Here is a 16,046-nt window from a genome sequence, read left to right as displayed (position 1 = left end):
CTGAAAAAGGATTTTAGTGTTCCCTGATTCCAAATGAACAAACTCTACGCACGACTAGCAATAGCACTGGGCTTGTTTGGTTCATGTTTTCTAGGTTACTAGGAATAGAAGCATATAATTAGAAGGGGCTGGAGAGAAACGGGAAACGTGTTACTTCAAACTAATAGCTCCAAGAGGGAAAAGAGTGTGACAGTGGCAAAAAACAACAAAACAACACCTGCTTCGGATCACTGGGCAGAGGAACACACGTCAAGGGCAGCCGTGCTCAGCATCTGTGCTTAGCAATAAAGGGGGTTTCCGGCTTTCCTGCTCTCTTTGTTCCTCGTGTGGATTTTTTTTGTTGAGGCAAACATTTAATTATTTAGAAAATGTGCTTTGTGTGTATGTGTGTGTGCCACATCCCTCATCAGTGGTGGATAGGTGAAGCTATTTTGGTAATGTTACACAGCTAGCTGAACAAGAGGAAATAAAACCAAGCTTACCTGTGCTGTAACGCTCAAGGTCCCATTCCAGGATGCTAACAAGCCAAAGGCAAACCACCAGATGCATCACTGGAATACAAAAGTGAGCCCAGCCTCCTCACCTACCCAGCTTTACTGGACCTTAGTTGTGCCCTTCAACAAGTATCAGCCATGGAGCTTTCTGTAATGGCTGTGTTTAATTACATTCTCTGCTTGACCTTTTTAGACTTCTGCGTAAGTAATGTTGCCGTCGGCTACATGCAGGGGGGCGGGAAACATTTCTCATAGTGTTTTTCTAGCACTGTGCAGGCAAGATATGTAATTAAACAATAGACTGATAGCCAGGCATGGTGGCTCACTCCTTTGATGCCAGCACTCAGGAAGCAGAGGCAGGCAGATCTCTGAGTTCAAGGCCAGCCTAGTCTACAGAGTGAGTTCTGGAACAACCAGGGCTAATACAGAGAAACCCTGTCTTGGGGGGGGCGGGGAGAGGGGAGCTCAATAGCTCAATGGGAAAGTAGCCCATAGACTGAAGCAGGACATCTCATGTCAAAATGTACATTGTTTCTTTTCGTTCATTAGACATGGACAAAGATGAGCTCCATTCTGCAGTGAGTTCCTGTTGATCTGTGTGGGTTTGAGTGGACTCAGGCAAGGCACTTACAGCCTTGACTCTTGCATGATTCTTGTAATGACAGTCTATTGACAATAAGAGAGACCCCTGGGGTCAGTGACACAAATGTCGATGCTTGACCTAGTATCATCCTCCTTGTTAAAAGCCCATTTATTGTTTTCTTCTATCTCAGAGGGCTGAAAGGCCCTATTTGTTTTTTGTTTTTAGCATCCTCTCACCCACCCACAACATGACGTATGTGTTCAGAACAGCCCATGATTATGTATGTACAGATGGAGCCAGAACATTTATTTCACCACTGCCAAGTCTGACCTATGATAGGAGACAAACAATGAACTCTCAGAGACAACCCGGTGACACCATGGACTCATGCAGGGAACTTTGCCAAGGACAATCGCTCCCCTTCAACCACCAAAGAGAAACCAACCTGATGTCACACTGATAGTCTACACACTGGCTAAGCCACGGGACAGAAGACCGTGCTGCTTGCTGTTCACTTACTAAAAGTTTAATCATCTGATTCAGCACCATCCTATCAGCTCCACTGTGCTGGAGAGGTTTGGGAGCTATTTTGTTCATTTATATTATGTTTAACTGGTGTGTGCTGGTTAAGTTTTTTTGTCCAGTTGACACAAGCTAGGGTCATCTGAAAAGAGGGAATCTCAGCTGAGAAAATGCTTCCATGAAACAGGCTACAGGTAAGTCTGTAGGGCATTCTCTTGACTAATGTTTGATGTCTCACCAGCCCTGGGCATGTGGTCCTGGGTGGTTTAAGAAAACAGGCTGAGCAGGCCGTGTGGAGCAAGCCAGTAGGCAGTGTTCATCCAAGGTCTCTGCTCCGGTTCCTGCCTCTAGGTTCCTGACCTGCGTTTCTGCCTTGGCTTTCCTGATGATGGGCTGTAAAGTTAAAACAAAAGCCCTTTCCTTTCCAAGTTGCTTTTGGTAATGGCGACTATCACAATAGCTCCCTGACTGACACAGACGGGTTATGTACATCATCAGTAGTGATACCTGTCTCCTGATACAATATTAAAAGGCAATATTAAAAAACAATCCTAGTTGAAATGGGCCTTGAGATTTTTTTTCTTTTTAAACGTTTTTTTGAAGCAGACCATATGAAACTCTCCTTCTGAGAGTTAGAAACTTGAGTTTATCTCTAAGGCAGAGTGTTATTTTGTCCTGGGAACAATATGAGTAGAATATAATCAATTACCCACTAGACCATGAGCCAAATGGGGACAAATATTTATATTTATACTTTTACTCTTTTAAATGCCCATATGTGTAAGCACACAGTAGGCACTCAACAAATATTTGCTAAATAAAAGAAAAAAACTCCGTTTGATCAAGACCCTAGGAAGTTATTTTCTTAGATGTATCTTTAATAAGATCAAGGTCTTTACAGTTGGTGGTTGCCATAGCAACATTTTTCTTGGTGAAACAGCTGCCTGATGTCTAGACAGGATTATTTGTACCTAAAAGTTCAGAATGTCTCACACACACACACAAGTAAAGTCTGCAAAACTGTATTCTATCTCTATAATTCTAGAGAAAATTTATAAAAGTAAATTCATCTGTGCTTGAAGTAACACTCTTTGTCCAAATACTCATGTTCCGGCTTTGGTGTTGATAGTCTGCACACTGGACCTTGGGCATGTGTTTGGGAATTAATGCTGTATTTGATGTCTTTCAAGGGTCTGTAGGATAATATCATATCCTTGGAAGGAGAGGAGAGTTTCCAGGAATAATCTCACCTGCATCATCCTTAGAATGGAAAAGATTGACTACAAAGAGGGCTTTATATTACATTACCACTGTGTTTAAAAAAAAAAAAAAAGATGGTACTAGCTACCATGATTTGAACTGAGATCACATGATACATAGAACCCCAAAAGATCTCAGGGTATAGTGAGGGAAAGATGTACATACAACTGATTATTAAAACACAATGTTATAAGTTTTTTTTAAGATTTATTTATTTTATTTATTGCATATGAGTGCTTTATCTGCAGAAGAGGGTATCAGATTACATTATAGATGGTTGTGAGCCACCACGTGGTTGCTGAGAATTGAACTCAGGACCTCTGGAAGAGCAGGAGGTCACTCTTAACCACTGAGCCATCTCTCCAGCCCAATGTTTTAAGTTTTGACAAAGATAAAAGTGATAGGGAAACGGGAGGTTTGTCAGGAGGAGTTGATATCTACGCTATGTGTTTAAAGATGAATAGCTGTTAGCCAGAGGCAAGCCAGTGTGTGTATATCACTCCACGAGCCAGAGTTTCTAAGAGTGGTGTGGGGAGCAGTAGTGAGAATGATTTTTAGGAAGCGAGATGAGCACAACTGAAGACAAAGAAACAAGAACCAGCAGGGCAAGGTCTATATATTTCTGGCATTGGCTTCAGTGTTGAACAAGGAGGAGGACCATGGTATTAGTCAAATCCACTCATGTACAATTCTACTTACATACGTTGGGATGTGGTAAGACTCTCACAGTCTGGGCAGTGCAGTGGTCCTGCAGGAAGTGGCTAAAGATGAAGCAAAAAGAAACAAGGGGACCTTGGGTGCAGAAGGCTAGGTGAAGGGTCGATGGAGTTAGTAGTAAGCGCAGCACGTCCCTTCTTCACCCCCTCAGGCCATGCAGAAGTCATTACGAATGCTTAGTTTAGCATTTCTATTTAAACTTATGGAAACATATAAAGAACAAATAGAAGCAGCTTTCACGATTGGCTTCAGTGATCTCAGCTGGGACTATAACTTACATTCCACCACATTTCACACGTTAGCATTTTCTTCCCTCTAGGAAATTGGGAGATTGTCTCGCGGTGTGGGAGGAGGGATTATGTGCAGGTTGGACAGGGTGGTAGCTCCCACCCAGTCTCCTGTCTCAGCTCCATGTCATATTGTCCAGGTACTAGAATATAGAAAATGGTGGGTTTTAGTGTGCACAAGACTGGAAGGCTGCTGCCATGGTGCAGACAAAACAGTGGTAAAGTCCTCAACTAGGGCATCAGGAACTGGCACCGAAAGGAAGAGTGTGGAGAAATATGCCAGAACTCAGCCAATGCTTGGGTAAGAGAAAGGTGTCCAGCCTGGTTCTCACGGCTCAAATGACTCAGGGTAAATGATAGCACCAATTCAGCAGAGAGATCAGGAGGAGCTGCCAGGTGCACTGGGGAATTCTGACTTAACACAGACAAGCATATTAGCAACTGATGAGTAAATGAGTGGATATATGGATGATGGGGGGATGGATGGATGGATGGATGATGGATGGATGGATATATGGATGATGGGGGGATGGATGGATGGATGGATGATGGATGGATGGATATATGGATGATGGGGGGATGGATGGATGGATGGATGGATGGATGGATGGATATATGGATGATGGGGGGATGGATGGATGGATGGATGATGGATGGATGGATATATGGATGATGGGGGGATGGATGGATGGATGGATGATGGATGGATGGATATATGGATGATGGGGGGATGGATGGATGGATGGATGGATGGATGATGGATGGATGGATAAATGAAAGCAAGTAAGTGTCTCACCATTTCCTTCTGGACTAGCACCACATTGTGCCTTGTGTGTGGCCTGGTAAATACATTGATCTGCTTTTGATACAAGTGAGCAGAGCCCAGGAGATGCAAATTAGCAGGAGCCAAATGAACTTGAGTTTCTAGACTATGCTTTTCTGAAAGTTACAATGTCAGAAAGTCCCTGGGGCGGGGCAGGGGAGCAGGAGTGGGGGTGGGGCATGGATAAGTGATGCAGCTGTTTAAAAGACAATTTAGAAATTCTCTATTTGTAAATCTAAGGAACTAAGTAAGAAATAATTTCATTCTCTTGTAACAAACCTTCCATCATTAGAAAAATCTATAAATTAGGATGAATATTCCCATAACCACAATTATCACTTTTTTCCGATCACACATCCACTATCAGCTACATTTATCTGTGTGTGTTCAACACATACACACACACATACACACACACATACACACACACATACGCACACACACACATACACACACACACATACACACACACATACACACACACATACACACACAAACACACACACATACACACACACATACATACACACATACACACACACATACACACATACACACACATACACACACATACACACATACACATACACACACACACACAAACACACACACACATACACACACAAACACACACACATATACACACATACACACACACATACACACACACATACACACACACATACACACACACATACACACACACATACACACACACATACACACATACACATACACACACATACACACACATACATACACACACACATATACACACAAACACACACACACATACACACACACATACACACACATACACACACACACATACACACACACATATACACACATACACACACACATACACACACACACACACCTCACAGTGTGACAAGTGTCTATAAAGATGTCAGAAGATAACGCTGAATGGAACCATCTCACTCCTTCCACTATGTGGGTCCCAGACATCAAATCTGGATCCTCAGGCTTGGTGCCAAGGGTCTTTACATGCTAAGCCATCTCTTTGTTTCTCTTTTATTTTTATTTTATGTGTGTGGGTGTTTCGTCTGCATGTACATCTACCCACCATGTACACTGAAGTGGCCATAGACTCCAAGCAAGATGCCAGGTATCGTAGGACTAGAGTTACAGACTGTTCTAAGCCACCATGTGGAAGCCAGGAATCCAACCTCTGGAAGAGCAGCCAGTGCTCCCGACTGTTGAGCCGTCTCTCCAGCTTTATGACAAACCATCTCTCCTGCCCCTCAGATGCTGTCCTTGGAACTAGTAAGCCATAAAAACCTTCCTATCTCCTCACCCACATTCATTAAGACACCATGAGCTCCTCTTTATGACGATTCCACCAGCAGATCGCTGACGTTTAAGTGCCCAACTCTGGCTTCAAAGTCTCCTTGGCTTACCCATCCCCAGAAATGTTACTTTGATCCCATTCAAGCCACTGGTTCCCACTAGCTTCCACGTTCACTGTGGGGCTAGGGAGCCACGGGAACTAGTGAAAGCTGCCCGGAGCTAGAGTGGAGTCAAGGCGTGTCCAAACTCCAAAACTCCTATCCTGAGATCAGCAGGAGCAGGACCGCTCCGCCCCTGGCCTGGGCCTGTGTGTCCTGGCTCGTGTACTCTGCACTCCCACCTCTCCCCAAGCCCCGCCCCAGGAGCTCATGTAGCCTGGTAGCCCAGTTAAACTTCCTCTCCCTTTATAAGGTCATGTCCAGCAGCACCTGAAGTTCCTCTTTATGCAAATTAGCCCTGGCCCCCAGACAATGATGTACACTCACCCCAAAGCCCCTATACATGCCCCAAGGATTAAGTAGCCTTTCCTCCTCCCATTAAAGGGGCTGTCTCACTGAAGCTGTCCCCCAAGAGTCTGTTCTCATAGCACTCAACAGCTGCCTGGGGGCCCTCCTACTCCCAGCGGCTCCTGCTTCGCTTCCCCTCCCAGGATCCACTGGCTATTCCTGGGCAGACTGTCCTGCCATGGGCAGGGCAGTTGAGTCTGAGCAGCGATGCCTAATTTTAAGCCAGGATAAGCGAACAACGATCTCACATTACTTTCTCAGAGTTTGGGAAGCCATGTTCCTCTACATCTTTTGTTCCAGCCTCCACAAACTAAGCCTACCATGAAAATTCTGAATCCAGCCCTAACCTGCACCAAAGTTTAGGAAAGAGGTGTGCCATGCCATCTCCACACTCCTCTTGCTGTCTCTTTCACGGCCGTTCTTGAGAGGTGGGTGGTCCCTGAGGACACAGTTTGGGGAGCCGAAGTGAAGGAAAGTTTGGTTGGGGACACTAGTTCTCCTTGCTTCCCAGACCTAGGACTCTTGCTATGAAAAGTCTCAGACTATTTCAGGAAGGGAAGTAGGTCACATCTTCTGCATCAGCCCAATAGCTGAGGTGTGGTAAAAAGTCCAAGACAGTATCAGAGGGGTCTGTCGTGGCCTGTAAGGAAAAATGTCCTCAAAAACAGTTTAAACAGCATGACTTTGTTTTCAGAACCCTCCCCACTCCTTTTCTACCCTGTCATTTTCTGTGACCTTGCTCCCATATAGGTTAGATATTAGCCTTGAGGAGTTTAGGTGAGTTTTCCAAGCTCAAAATACTGAGACCACAATAGGTTTTAGATGACTAAAGTAAGTTATGTAGAGGTTTAAAAAAAAAAAAAAAGGAATGGTGGGGACTGCAACAAACCAGGAGCCTATATGCCATCTGGAGGGCACATTCTACTCAGCTGTAACCAGCTACCACCATGTAGGAATATAGGTAGATGTGAGACATTCAAATTTTAATTTTCTCTGAAAGATAATTTTTATTTTCAGGAAGATAAAAAAAAAACTCTTCCCTAAGAAAATGATAAGTAAGAAAAAAATCTTAAATAGTCCAGAGAATTAATGGGTCTACAGTGTCTGATTTAAGGAATGGACAGTAGTGACTTTGGATTTCATAGGCCACATCAATGTTTCAAAGCTTTCCTTTGGTTACACTGTTTGCTAATACCCTGGCTATTCAGTGGTAGGTTCTAGCAGGGGAGAAGAGTCCTTGCGTGTGTAGAGGCATCTGGGGCTGGAGTGATGGCTCAGCAAGTAACATGTACACTCATGAGGACCTGTGTCTGGACCTCCAGCACCAACCCCAGGCTTAGCAGTGTGCCTGTGTAATCCTAGTGCTGGGGAAGCAGGCGCAGGCAGCCTGATACAGCTCTCTGGCGAAGTACTCTAAAGAAACTGATGAGCTCCAGGTTCCATGAGAAACTTCGTCTCAAAAATAAGGTCGAGAGCGATTGAAGAAGGTAATGGATGTCAACCTCTGGTCTCTGTTTAAATGCACGCACGTGCACATACACCTGCATGTACATGGGTGCACACGCGCATATGAGATAATGTTAAAAATTGCATGCTAAGGCAACAGATTGGTCAGGTCAATGTAAATTGGCCAGACATTGTGTAAGTCAGAAGACACCACCATCCTTTTTAGATTTGGGATTTGGTTCCCTATGCTATAAGGCAAAAAAAGAAAAAAAGAAAAAGGAAAAAAAGAAACAAAACAAAACATACAAGAAAGTAAACAAAAAATTCCTAGAATAGGTTCTGTCTCTGTGATGCATACCTTCAGTTCTCCTGTGAAGAGGGGAGTGGCCCCTGTCCTAATTGGTACCCAAAGCAGGGCTTGCTGCCAAGTCTCCACCAGGGTGAGGTGAGGACACCAGATCCAACAACCAGCTAAGGTCAAAGCCAGAAAACTCAAGGAGGCACAAGAGGAAATTTTCAAGAAACGCAAGAAAAATATGCGATATCATGAGTGTCAGGGTAGGAATGCAGTGAGGTGATGAGAGAGGCTCTCAGGTTCCTCTGATACCAGCTAGGTGAGAGTTAGATGTGAGGTGACTAAGACAAACGGCAGCTCTGTCTTGGTCGCTGTGTCTGCTGACTGTCAGACACCCACTGTGCTCAAATATCCCTGAAGTTGATCTTCGGTTGCTCCTGCTGTATAAGACACTAAGGCACCAGGACACTGTCCCAGTGACCACACCTAACAGAGGGTCTGCATCCTCAAAAGATGAGGGCTTTATTATACCACCAATTGGAATGTGGTTTTATTCCCACCCGTACCACTCATGCGAGGAATATTCTAAAAGGGAGTGCTAGTCCACCATTGTTTGGAAAGGAATAGGGCCACCTTGTCCATGAATATGCCACCTAACTCATAAATATCCACTAAACACGTCCTTGAAATCCACAGCATGGATTCTGCTTCGGGACAACCCACTCTCCTCTCTCTTTGGAGAAGTTTGCTTTATAAAAACACTTGTGTCTCCTGACTGAATTCTTTCCTTTGGGGAAAAAAAAAAAAGACCCTTCCCAAGCATTTCCTTAAGTATTTCACAGGTGAAAGCATGGGAGATTATTATTGGAGCAAAATGCTAAAGCAAGCATGCCTGAAAATCAGGGGCGGGATGAAGATTTAACGCACCTGTGCCGCATTACCTTACCTCAACCAAACCCCAGAGTCCTCACAGGTAGCAGTGTTGGTGTATCAATCATTCAAGACATTAACTTCAAGTTTCAATATTAATAACAAAACTTTCCTCCAGATGTTGAGATCCATGCCATCAATTAATTATTGCCTTTTTATTCCCATCATATCAAAATGACAGCCAACTCTGGAGGCATATTTACTGTGAGGATCTCAAAGCATATTCATACTCAAAACAAGGAAGGCCTGGAACTTCTGATCCTGTTAAATCTGCCTTCTGAGTGCTGTGATTACACATATGGCCTACCCTGCCTGATTTATGTAATGCTGGGGATTGAACCCAGGGTTTTGTGCATTTCAGGCAAGCATTCTACCAGCTGAGCTCTGCTCCCAGCCTTGGTTTTGGGTTTTTTTTTTTAATTATTATTATTTAAACAAGGCTTCACATAATAAAGGCCTAACTCAAACTCACTATATAACTAAGGATGACCTTGAACTTCTGATCCTCCTGCTACCACCTCCTGAGGGTGGCTATGATGTTCCACCATGTTCATCCAGTTCCACTGTCAATTTAGATATAGTGTCTTAGTTAGGGTTGCTACTGCTGTGAGGAGACACCATGACCACAGCAGCTCTTTGAAAGGAAAACATTTCATTAGGGCTGGCTTACAGTTTCAGGGGTTTAGGCCATTATCCTCCAGGGCAGGAAGCACGGTGCTGGAGGAGGAGCTGAGAGTTCTGCATCTTGATCTGCAGGCAGCAGAAGGAGACTGTGTACCACACTGGGCATAGCTTGAGCATAGCAGACCTCAAAGCTCCACCCCCACAGTGACACACTTCCTCCAACAAGGCCACACCTCCTAATAGTGCCACTCCCTATGGACCAAGCATTCAAACGCGTGAGTCTATGGGTCATTTCTTCTCAAACCACCACAGATAGCAACTTTTAAGCCTGTAGTGAGGTTGTCTGAGTAGCATGATATGGGTAGGAGAATGTGGACAACGAAGTGTTTTGAAGTTATATCAAAACAAAGTACGCTGTGATTGGTAAGACCTTATCAAAGAATATTACACTAGGACTGCCATCAGGACTGACGTAAATCCAGTTAATGTAATGTCAGTTAAATCCAAACGATTATGCTTGTAAAGGTGGGAGGCTGGTTACCTTCAGGAAGAGGGAACAAATGAGAAGTCCATTGAACTGTGAGCCAGCTTCCTCACAGAAGAGAGCAACTCACCCTGAGAGAGAGGAGACCGGGAGGAAAATTATGGTGTTGGATCAGTAGATGTTCATGATGGTGTATGGTGAGGTAAAGGATAGATAAATGTGCAGATAGATAGATAGATAGATAGATAGATAGATAGATAGATAGATATGCAAACATAAACATGCTTTCTCTAGCTCTGCCCAGGAAGAGATAGCCTAGCACCACCAACTCCCCAATAAAAATTAAGATACCTAACCTCATGATCCAGGGTTTTGCATATTATTTTATACTAAAGGGGACTGTCATAATTTGATCTTTGTTGCTGCGATAAAACAATGAAAACATTCATTTATAACCAAACCCATTTCCAATTTGTAATATATGGTGTGAGCTCTCGCTTAGGTGACAGCAAACCTTGGTGAGCTGGCATCCAGGGGTGGAAGATGCCCCAAGGGTTTCCAATGCCCATAGCCCTGGAGTGTGGCTCAGGAAGTAAGCTAGACCAGCAACAAGTGAGGTACAATCTGGAGGGCCCAGCTCAGGGAGCTCTCTTCCTATCTCAGCAGCCGCCAGTTCCTGTCCCAAGTGGCTGCCTGGACCAACATGCTCGAGGATATGCAGTGGCTGCCACAGGGGTGCCAGGATTGATGGGGCTCCCTTTTCCCTGCTTAGACCCTAAGACTGAGACAACCACACTGGCCTCCAGAACCCATCTAGTGTCAGGCAATGTCTTGAGCGTTTGACTGAGCCCACCAGCCAGGATATGGGGCTTTTTAGAGGGCAGGGGCCTCATTCTCTCCAGCCCCAGCTGCTTTGGTGCTTTTGTGAGTGATTGCTTGTTGAGACGGGAGGGATGTTGAAATGAAAACTCCCCACACAGGTGTGGTCCCTGGGCTGGTGAGCAGAAACCAGGCCCTGTACAGGATCCTGTAGGGTTCACCACATACTAAGAGCCTCTTCCAAACCTGCTCTGAAGGGCGTGGCCTCAGGTGGAAGGAGAAATTGTCACTGTCATTTCACATGCTCTGAAGGCTTTCAGTTCCTGCTACGATACCGTTTGAAGTCGCTAACCTTGCTGGACCAGAGACTCCAGAGCCCTCAGCTCAGTTCATTCTGTCATCCTGCCTAGCAGGCCCAGGCGGCGAGAAGCTACAGCCTCCCAGCATCTCACAATCCCAAGCAGTCCCTAGTAACAGACTCTTGGTCTAGAATCCAGGCTGTTTTATCTTCTTCACAGCTTTCAGGTGATTGTTGCATTTACAGACAGTAACTAGGCTCCCAAACCTGTGGGATTTGTTTCCTTGTGCTCAAAATGCCTCCTACGTAGGGAGTAGGGATGGCTTATTCTGCTTCTAAGTAAGCCCTCAGCCCACAGGAAGCCCAGGCAGTCTTGCTCTTAGCAAGGACAGGGTACAGAGCGGGCAGTGCCGGCTGTCAAATGCCCCACCCCCCCGCAGGAGGATGGACCAGGGATAGGGTGGCGAGTCCTATATTAGGCCTTAGTGCAGTCCTTGGAGCTCTGCTGGCAGTGGGATGGCCAGCTCGCCCGAGTACACGGAGAGGACCTCAAAGGAGATCCCCAGCTTTAAGGTGCCAGTCTGCTCTCAGACTCTAGTTTGCAGCAGATAGCAGCCAAGGGAAGAAGGCTGGCAGGTAGGGGCATTCTGTCGGGACAAACATCTCCCGGAAAAGCTTTACATTGAGGGCAAGGTCCAGTGTGCAGGGATCAGGATCAGCATATGCCTGCCCAGTGATTCACAGAAAACGATCTCAAAAGAAAAAACATCCACCGTCTCATAGTAGCTCTTGCCGTTCAGTGGACTGCTTCTTGTGGTCCCTCTTGTGTCAGGTGCATTTCTTGGTGGTGGCCTTCTCTATGGGGGGCCTTTTCCTCTCTTCTAGTATAAGACGTGACAACCCGAAGTCTGCCACCACCGCAGTCTTCTCCAACTTCATGAGACAGTTGAGTGAAGTTCAGGTCCCTATGGATGACGCACATGGAGTGCTGATACGCCCGCCGTTCCAGAGGAGACACCTTTGGCAAACCCGAGCTTCTGTTGCCGGGGAAACAGATCCACGTTAAGCAAAGGTCCTTCAGCGTGCTGCCCTCAATGTAATCTGTCAACAGATTTAGCTTCCTGTCCTTGTACAGAAGGCCAATGACCTTGAGTGTACTAGGGTGGTCTAGGCTTTGCCCTACTTTCATCTCAGTCAGGAAAGTTTTCTGAGTTTCCTCAGGCGCAGCGAATTAACTCTTTCATGACCATCACTTTGCCCATGGCTGGCCTCCCCTAAAGAAGCCCTTCCCTAGGACCTCCCCATGGATCAGGAAGCAGAGCAGGAAGATCTGCTGTGAACAGGTGCTAGAGCAGCAGAAGGATTCTGAGCAGCTAATATCACCGCTGAGAAGCAGTGGCCAGGAGACTTGGAGATGCTATTACTGTGACTCAGAGAAGGTCCCTTCAGCGTCCCCTCCTGATTTTCTTGGTGTCCAGAGTGCTGAGCGTGAGAGGTTATCCAAGACTCCTCATATAGGGAAAAAGCCAGGAATCTAGGCGCAACTGGCCCAAGCGCTGGGCAACAGGGTCATGTTCAATCAGTAGCTGAAGTGCCTGGCTTGTCTAGCTAATCGCATCCTCTACCTCCTCTACTGGGAGAGTGCGTACAGGGGTCCCACCGATCTCCAGGATGCGGTCCCCAGGGTGGATGGATGGATAACATTACGGTTGTTGGGACTGATGTGCATCTGGTTGCCCTCTTTCACGTACATGGTGGTGGCATAGTTAGAAGAGGCACTTTCCACGGACATGGAGAAGCCACGTCTGCACTCGGTGGTGGCTGGCATGGAGATGAGTGTGACGGAGTAGGGCAGCTGGTCCTCGACAGACACAGTAGACAGCCTTTCAAACATGGGTGCCAGCACCACCTCATTACGGCACTTCCCACGATGGAGTGTAGTGTGCTGCACCAGGGCATACACATCCCCATCCTCAATGATCTCATCCTCAATGACCTCGCAACTCATGCACTCTGGGTGGCCTTGAAACTCCCCAGCCACCCTGGCAGGTCCTGTCATGGGCAGGGAGCACTCAGGGCAGAACTCTCCAAACTTGGCTCAGTAGTCCTTATGACAGTAGAGCGTCCCATCCTTCTCATAGTGCCAGTTGGTGAGGGATTCCTGGCATTTGGGCACCTAAAGGGGTCTCTGGAGGTGAAGTAAGCCTGGACAGACAAGTGACTCCCATTTCCTTCCCACACCAGATAAACAGGCTCAGCTGCAAATTCATCTGGGAGTGCCTCGGGCTGGCTGCTGAAGGCCACCATGACAGGTGGGGTTCCCCCTCCCCCTCCCACACCTTTGGTTGGAGCCTGGTGGCCTCCCACTGCTCATCTCTGCTTCCAGAGCAGCTGGAGAGAGAGGACTTCAGGCCCCTGGCTCCCTGGCAGATTCTCTCAAGGCAACATGGCTGATCCATCTTCTCTACAGTTTTTGGGAGCCCTGTGACCCCTTGGGGCTCTGGGAGAAGCACTGAGGCTGGTGACTTCAAGAAGTAAAATAATACAAAGATAGATTTTTACAATCAGCTTCAGCCGTTCCGTCTGAAAACAGGAAAATGTTATAAGCAGGTCAGTACTTGCCTTCTGCCTCTTTTTCTCACAAGTCTATCATAACATTTCATAAAACTCATAAAGTCTTTGGATTATAAAAGTATCACAAAGCACATACTTTTACATCCCAAGGCACTGTATATTTGATGATATTATTCCATATGATTTCATTACATTATATTATATTCACATGTACTCTTGTTCAATTTTTCTTTAGTAGACTAAGCTTTCCTACTCTTGAGTCTGTAAATCCAGGACCTTGGTTTGTTTTCCCCAGAAGAGAACAAGAGCAGTGGACACCCTGGGTGTGAATTAGAAGCAGAGATATAGAGGAGACATTGTCTGGTTGCCCAAAGGCAGTATTATGTGTGGAGTGTGAAAGGCTTCTGACTCTCATTCATAAAGCATAGGTGGCTACATTCTTGAATGCAGGAAAAAGGGGGGAGGAAATGAATGAGCGCCCCTGAGGTGGACTGGCTGAACGCCTGAATGAAGCAGCCAGTCAGTTTAATTTCAGCTTTCAGAATTCCCTCACATAATGAACATTGCAATTATTCTACCTCTGTTGAAAATAATAAGTAGACTGTATTGTGATGGTGATTGTATATATGAAGTCAGTGAAGGAAAAAAAAACAAATTGGGAATTCGTCCCTTGAATCTGTTTCTTGTTATTCACACATAACTGCTCCATTTTGCCAAGTCCCACTGTTTCTAAATGGTGTTTTGTGGGCCCCCAGTATCTGGGTTGCAAGGCTTGCTGTGTAGAAATGTAGGTTCCTGGGTCTTACTAAGATGCCTGAGTCAAAATATTTGAGACTAGAGAAAGATAAAAATAAATGTCTGAGAGATAGTGTGAATGTCTATATAGCCCAGGAAAGACTTGGATTCATGGTGTATCTGCCTCAACTTTCACTCTTGAGCGCCACACACTTAGCTGCTACACACAAGTCTCTGGGTTCGATCCCCAGCACCATGAAAACGAGCTACCACCCCTTTCTAATATTCCTGACTTGTCCCCCGCACATCCTCCCTTTGTCTATCCGCTAACGCCAAGCAGATTATCAGAAGGAGACTCTTGGGTCCTGCCAGCATCTGATGTCCCAGAAGGAGAGGCAGGAGACTGGCCGCCTGAGTTGGGCTTGAGAATTGCCATTAACTCCCTGTGTTTAGAAGCAAGATACGTTTATTCCATATGTTATAGATAAAATACACTCTGTGTGTGGGAGGACAGAGCAGATGCATATGTCTCTGTGAGCACTGAAAAGAAACACAGGGAAAGATGAGAGAGCAAGGACCACTGACAGGAGCAGCATCACCTTTCCCATCTTCCTACTTCGTACTATCAGTGAGCAGCAGTTATCTTTTTTTTAAAAAGATGGTGAATCTACTGTCAACAGGATAGAATGTGTAATCATCATGGAAACGAATCTCTGTGAACGTCTGTGAGGGGTTATCTAGTATAGCTTGGTTAAGGTGGGTGGTACCAATCAGCAGGTTGGGAGGTCCTGAACTGAACAAAAAGGAGAAGAAAAGCTGAGCACCAGACAGTCACTGTACTTCCTAAGTATAGATGCACGATAGCCAGCCACCTGCCACCATACCTTTCCTGCCCTCATGGCTTGAATGGATTGTAGCCCCCTGCCAGTCACCATGGATTTTAGCCCCTGTTGCCATAGATTGTAGCCCCTGTCGCCATGGATTGTAGCCTCTGTTACCAGGGATTGTAGCCCCTGTCTCCATGGATTGTAGCCCCCATATGCCAAAATAAACTTTTCCTCCATGAAATTCTTGTGTTAGGCATTTTGTCACAGCAAGAAGACAAGGCACTACCACAATATCCCATCATGCTCTATTCCGGTGTAACCATTTCATTGTTAAAATTACCACAAAAGAGATAGGGCTAGATGGCTCAGGGGTTAAAAGCATCTGCTGCTCTTACAGGGGACCAGGGTTCAGTTCCTAGCACATTCATGCCAACTCCCACATCTGTAATTCCAGTTCTAGAGGATCGACCAACCTCTTCCAGCTTCCACAGGCACCAGGAGCAAGCCTGGT

The 16,046-nt window shown here is 45.8% G+C and overlaps 1 pseudogene across 1 annotated transcript; it reads right to left on the bottom strand.

Moving 5' to 3' along the window:
- Positions 1-11,881: 11,881 nt before the first annotated feature.
- On the bottom strand, positions 11,882-13,706 carry LOC311597041 (LIM domain kinase 2-like; annotated as a pseudogene). The gene has a single exon. The product of its transcript is annotated as an LIM domain kinase 2-like (transcript).
- Between the last annotated feature and the right edge of the window lie 2,340 nt (positions 13,707-16,046).

The sequence above is a fragment of the Acomys minous genome, assembly GCF_964271855.1.
Source record: "Acomys minous genome assembly, chromosome: 1".
Lineage (NCBI taxonomy): Eukaryota > Metazoa > Chordata > Mammalia > Rodentia > Muridae > Acomys > Acomys minous.
This window is presented reverse-complemented; position numbering and strand designations above follow the sequence as displayed.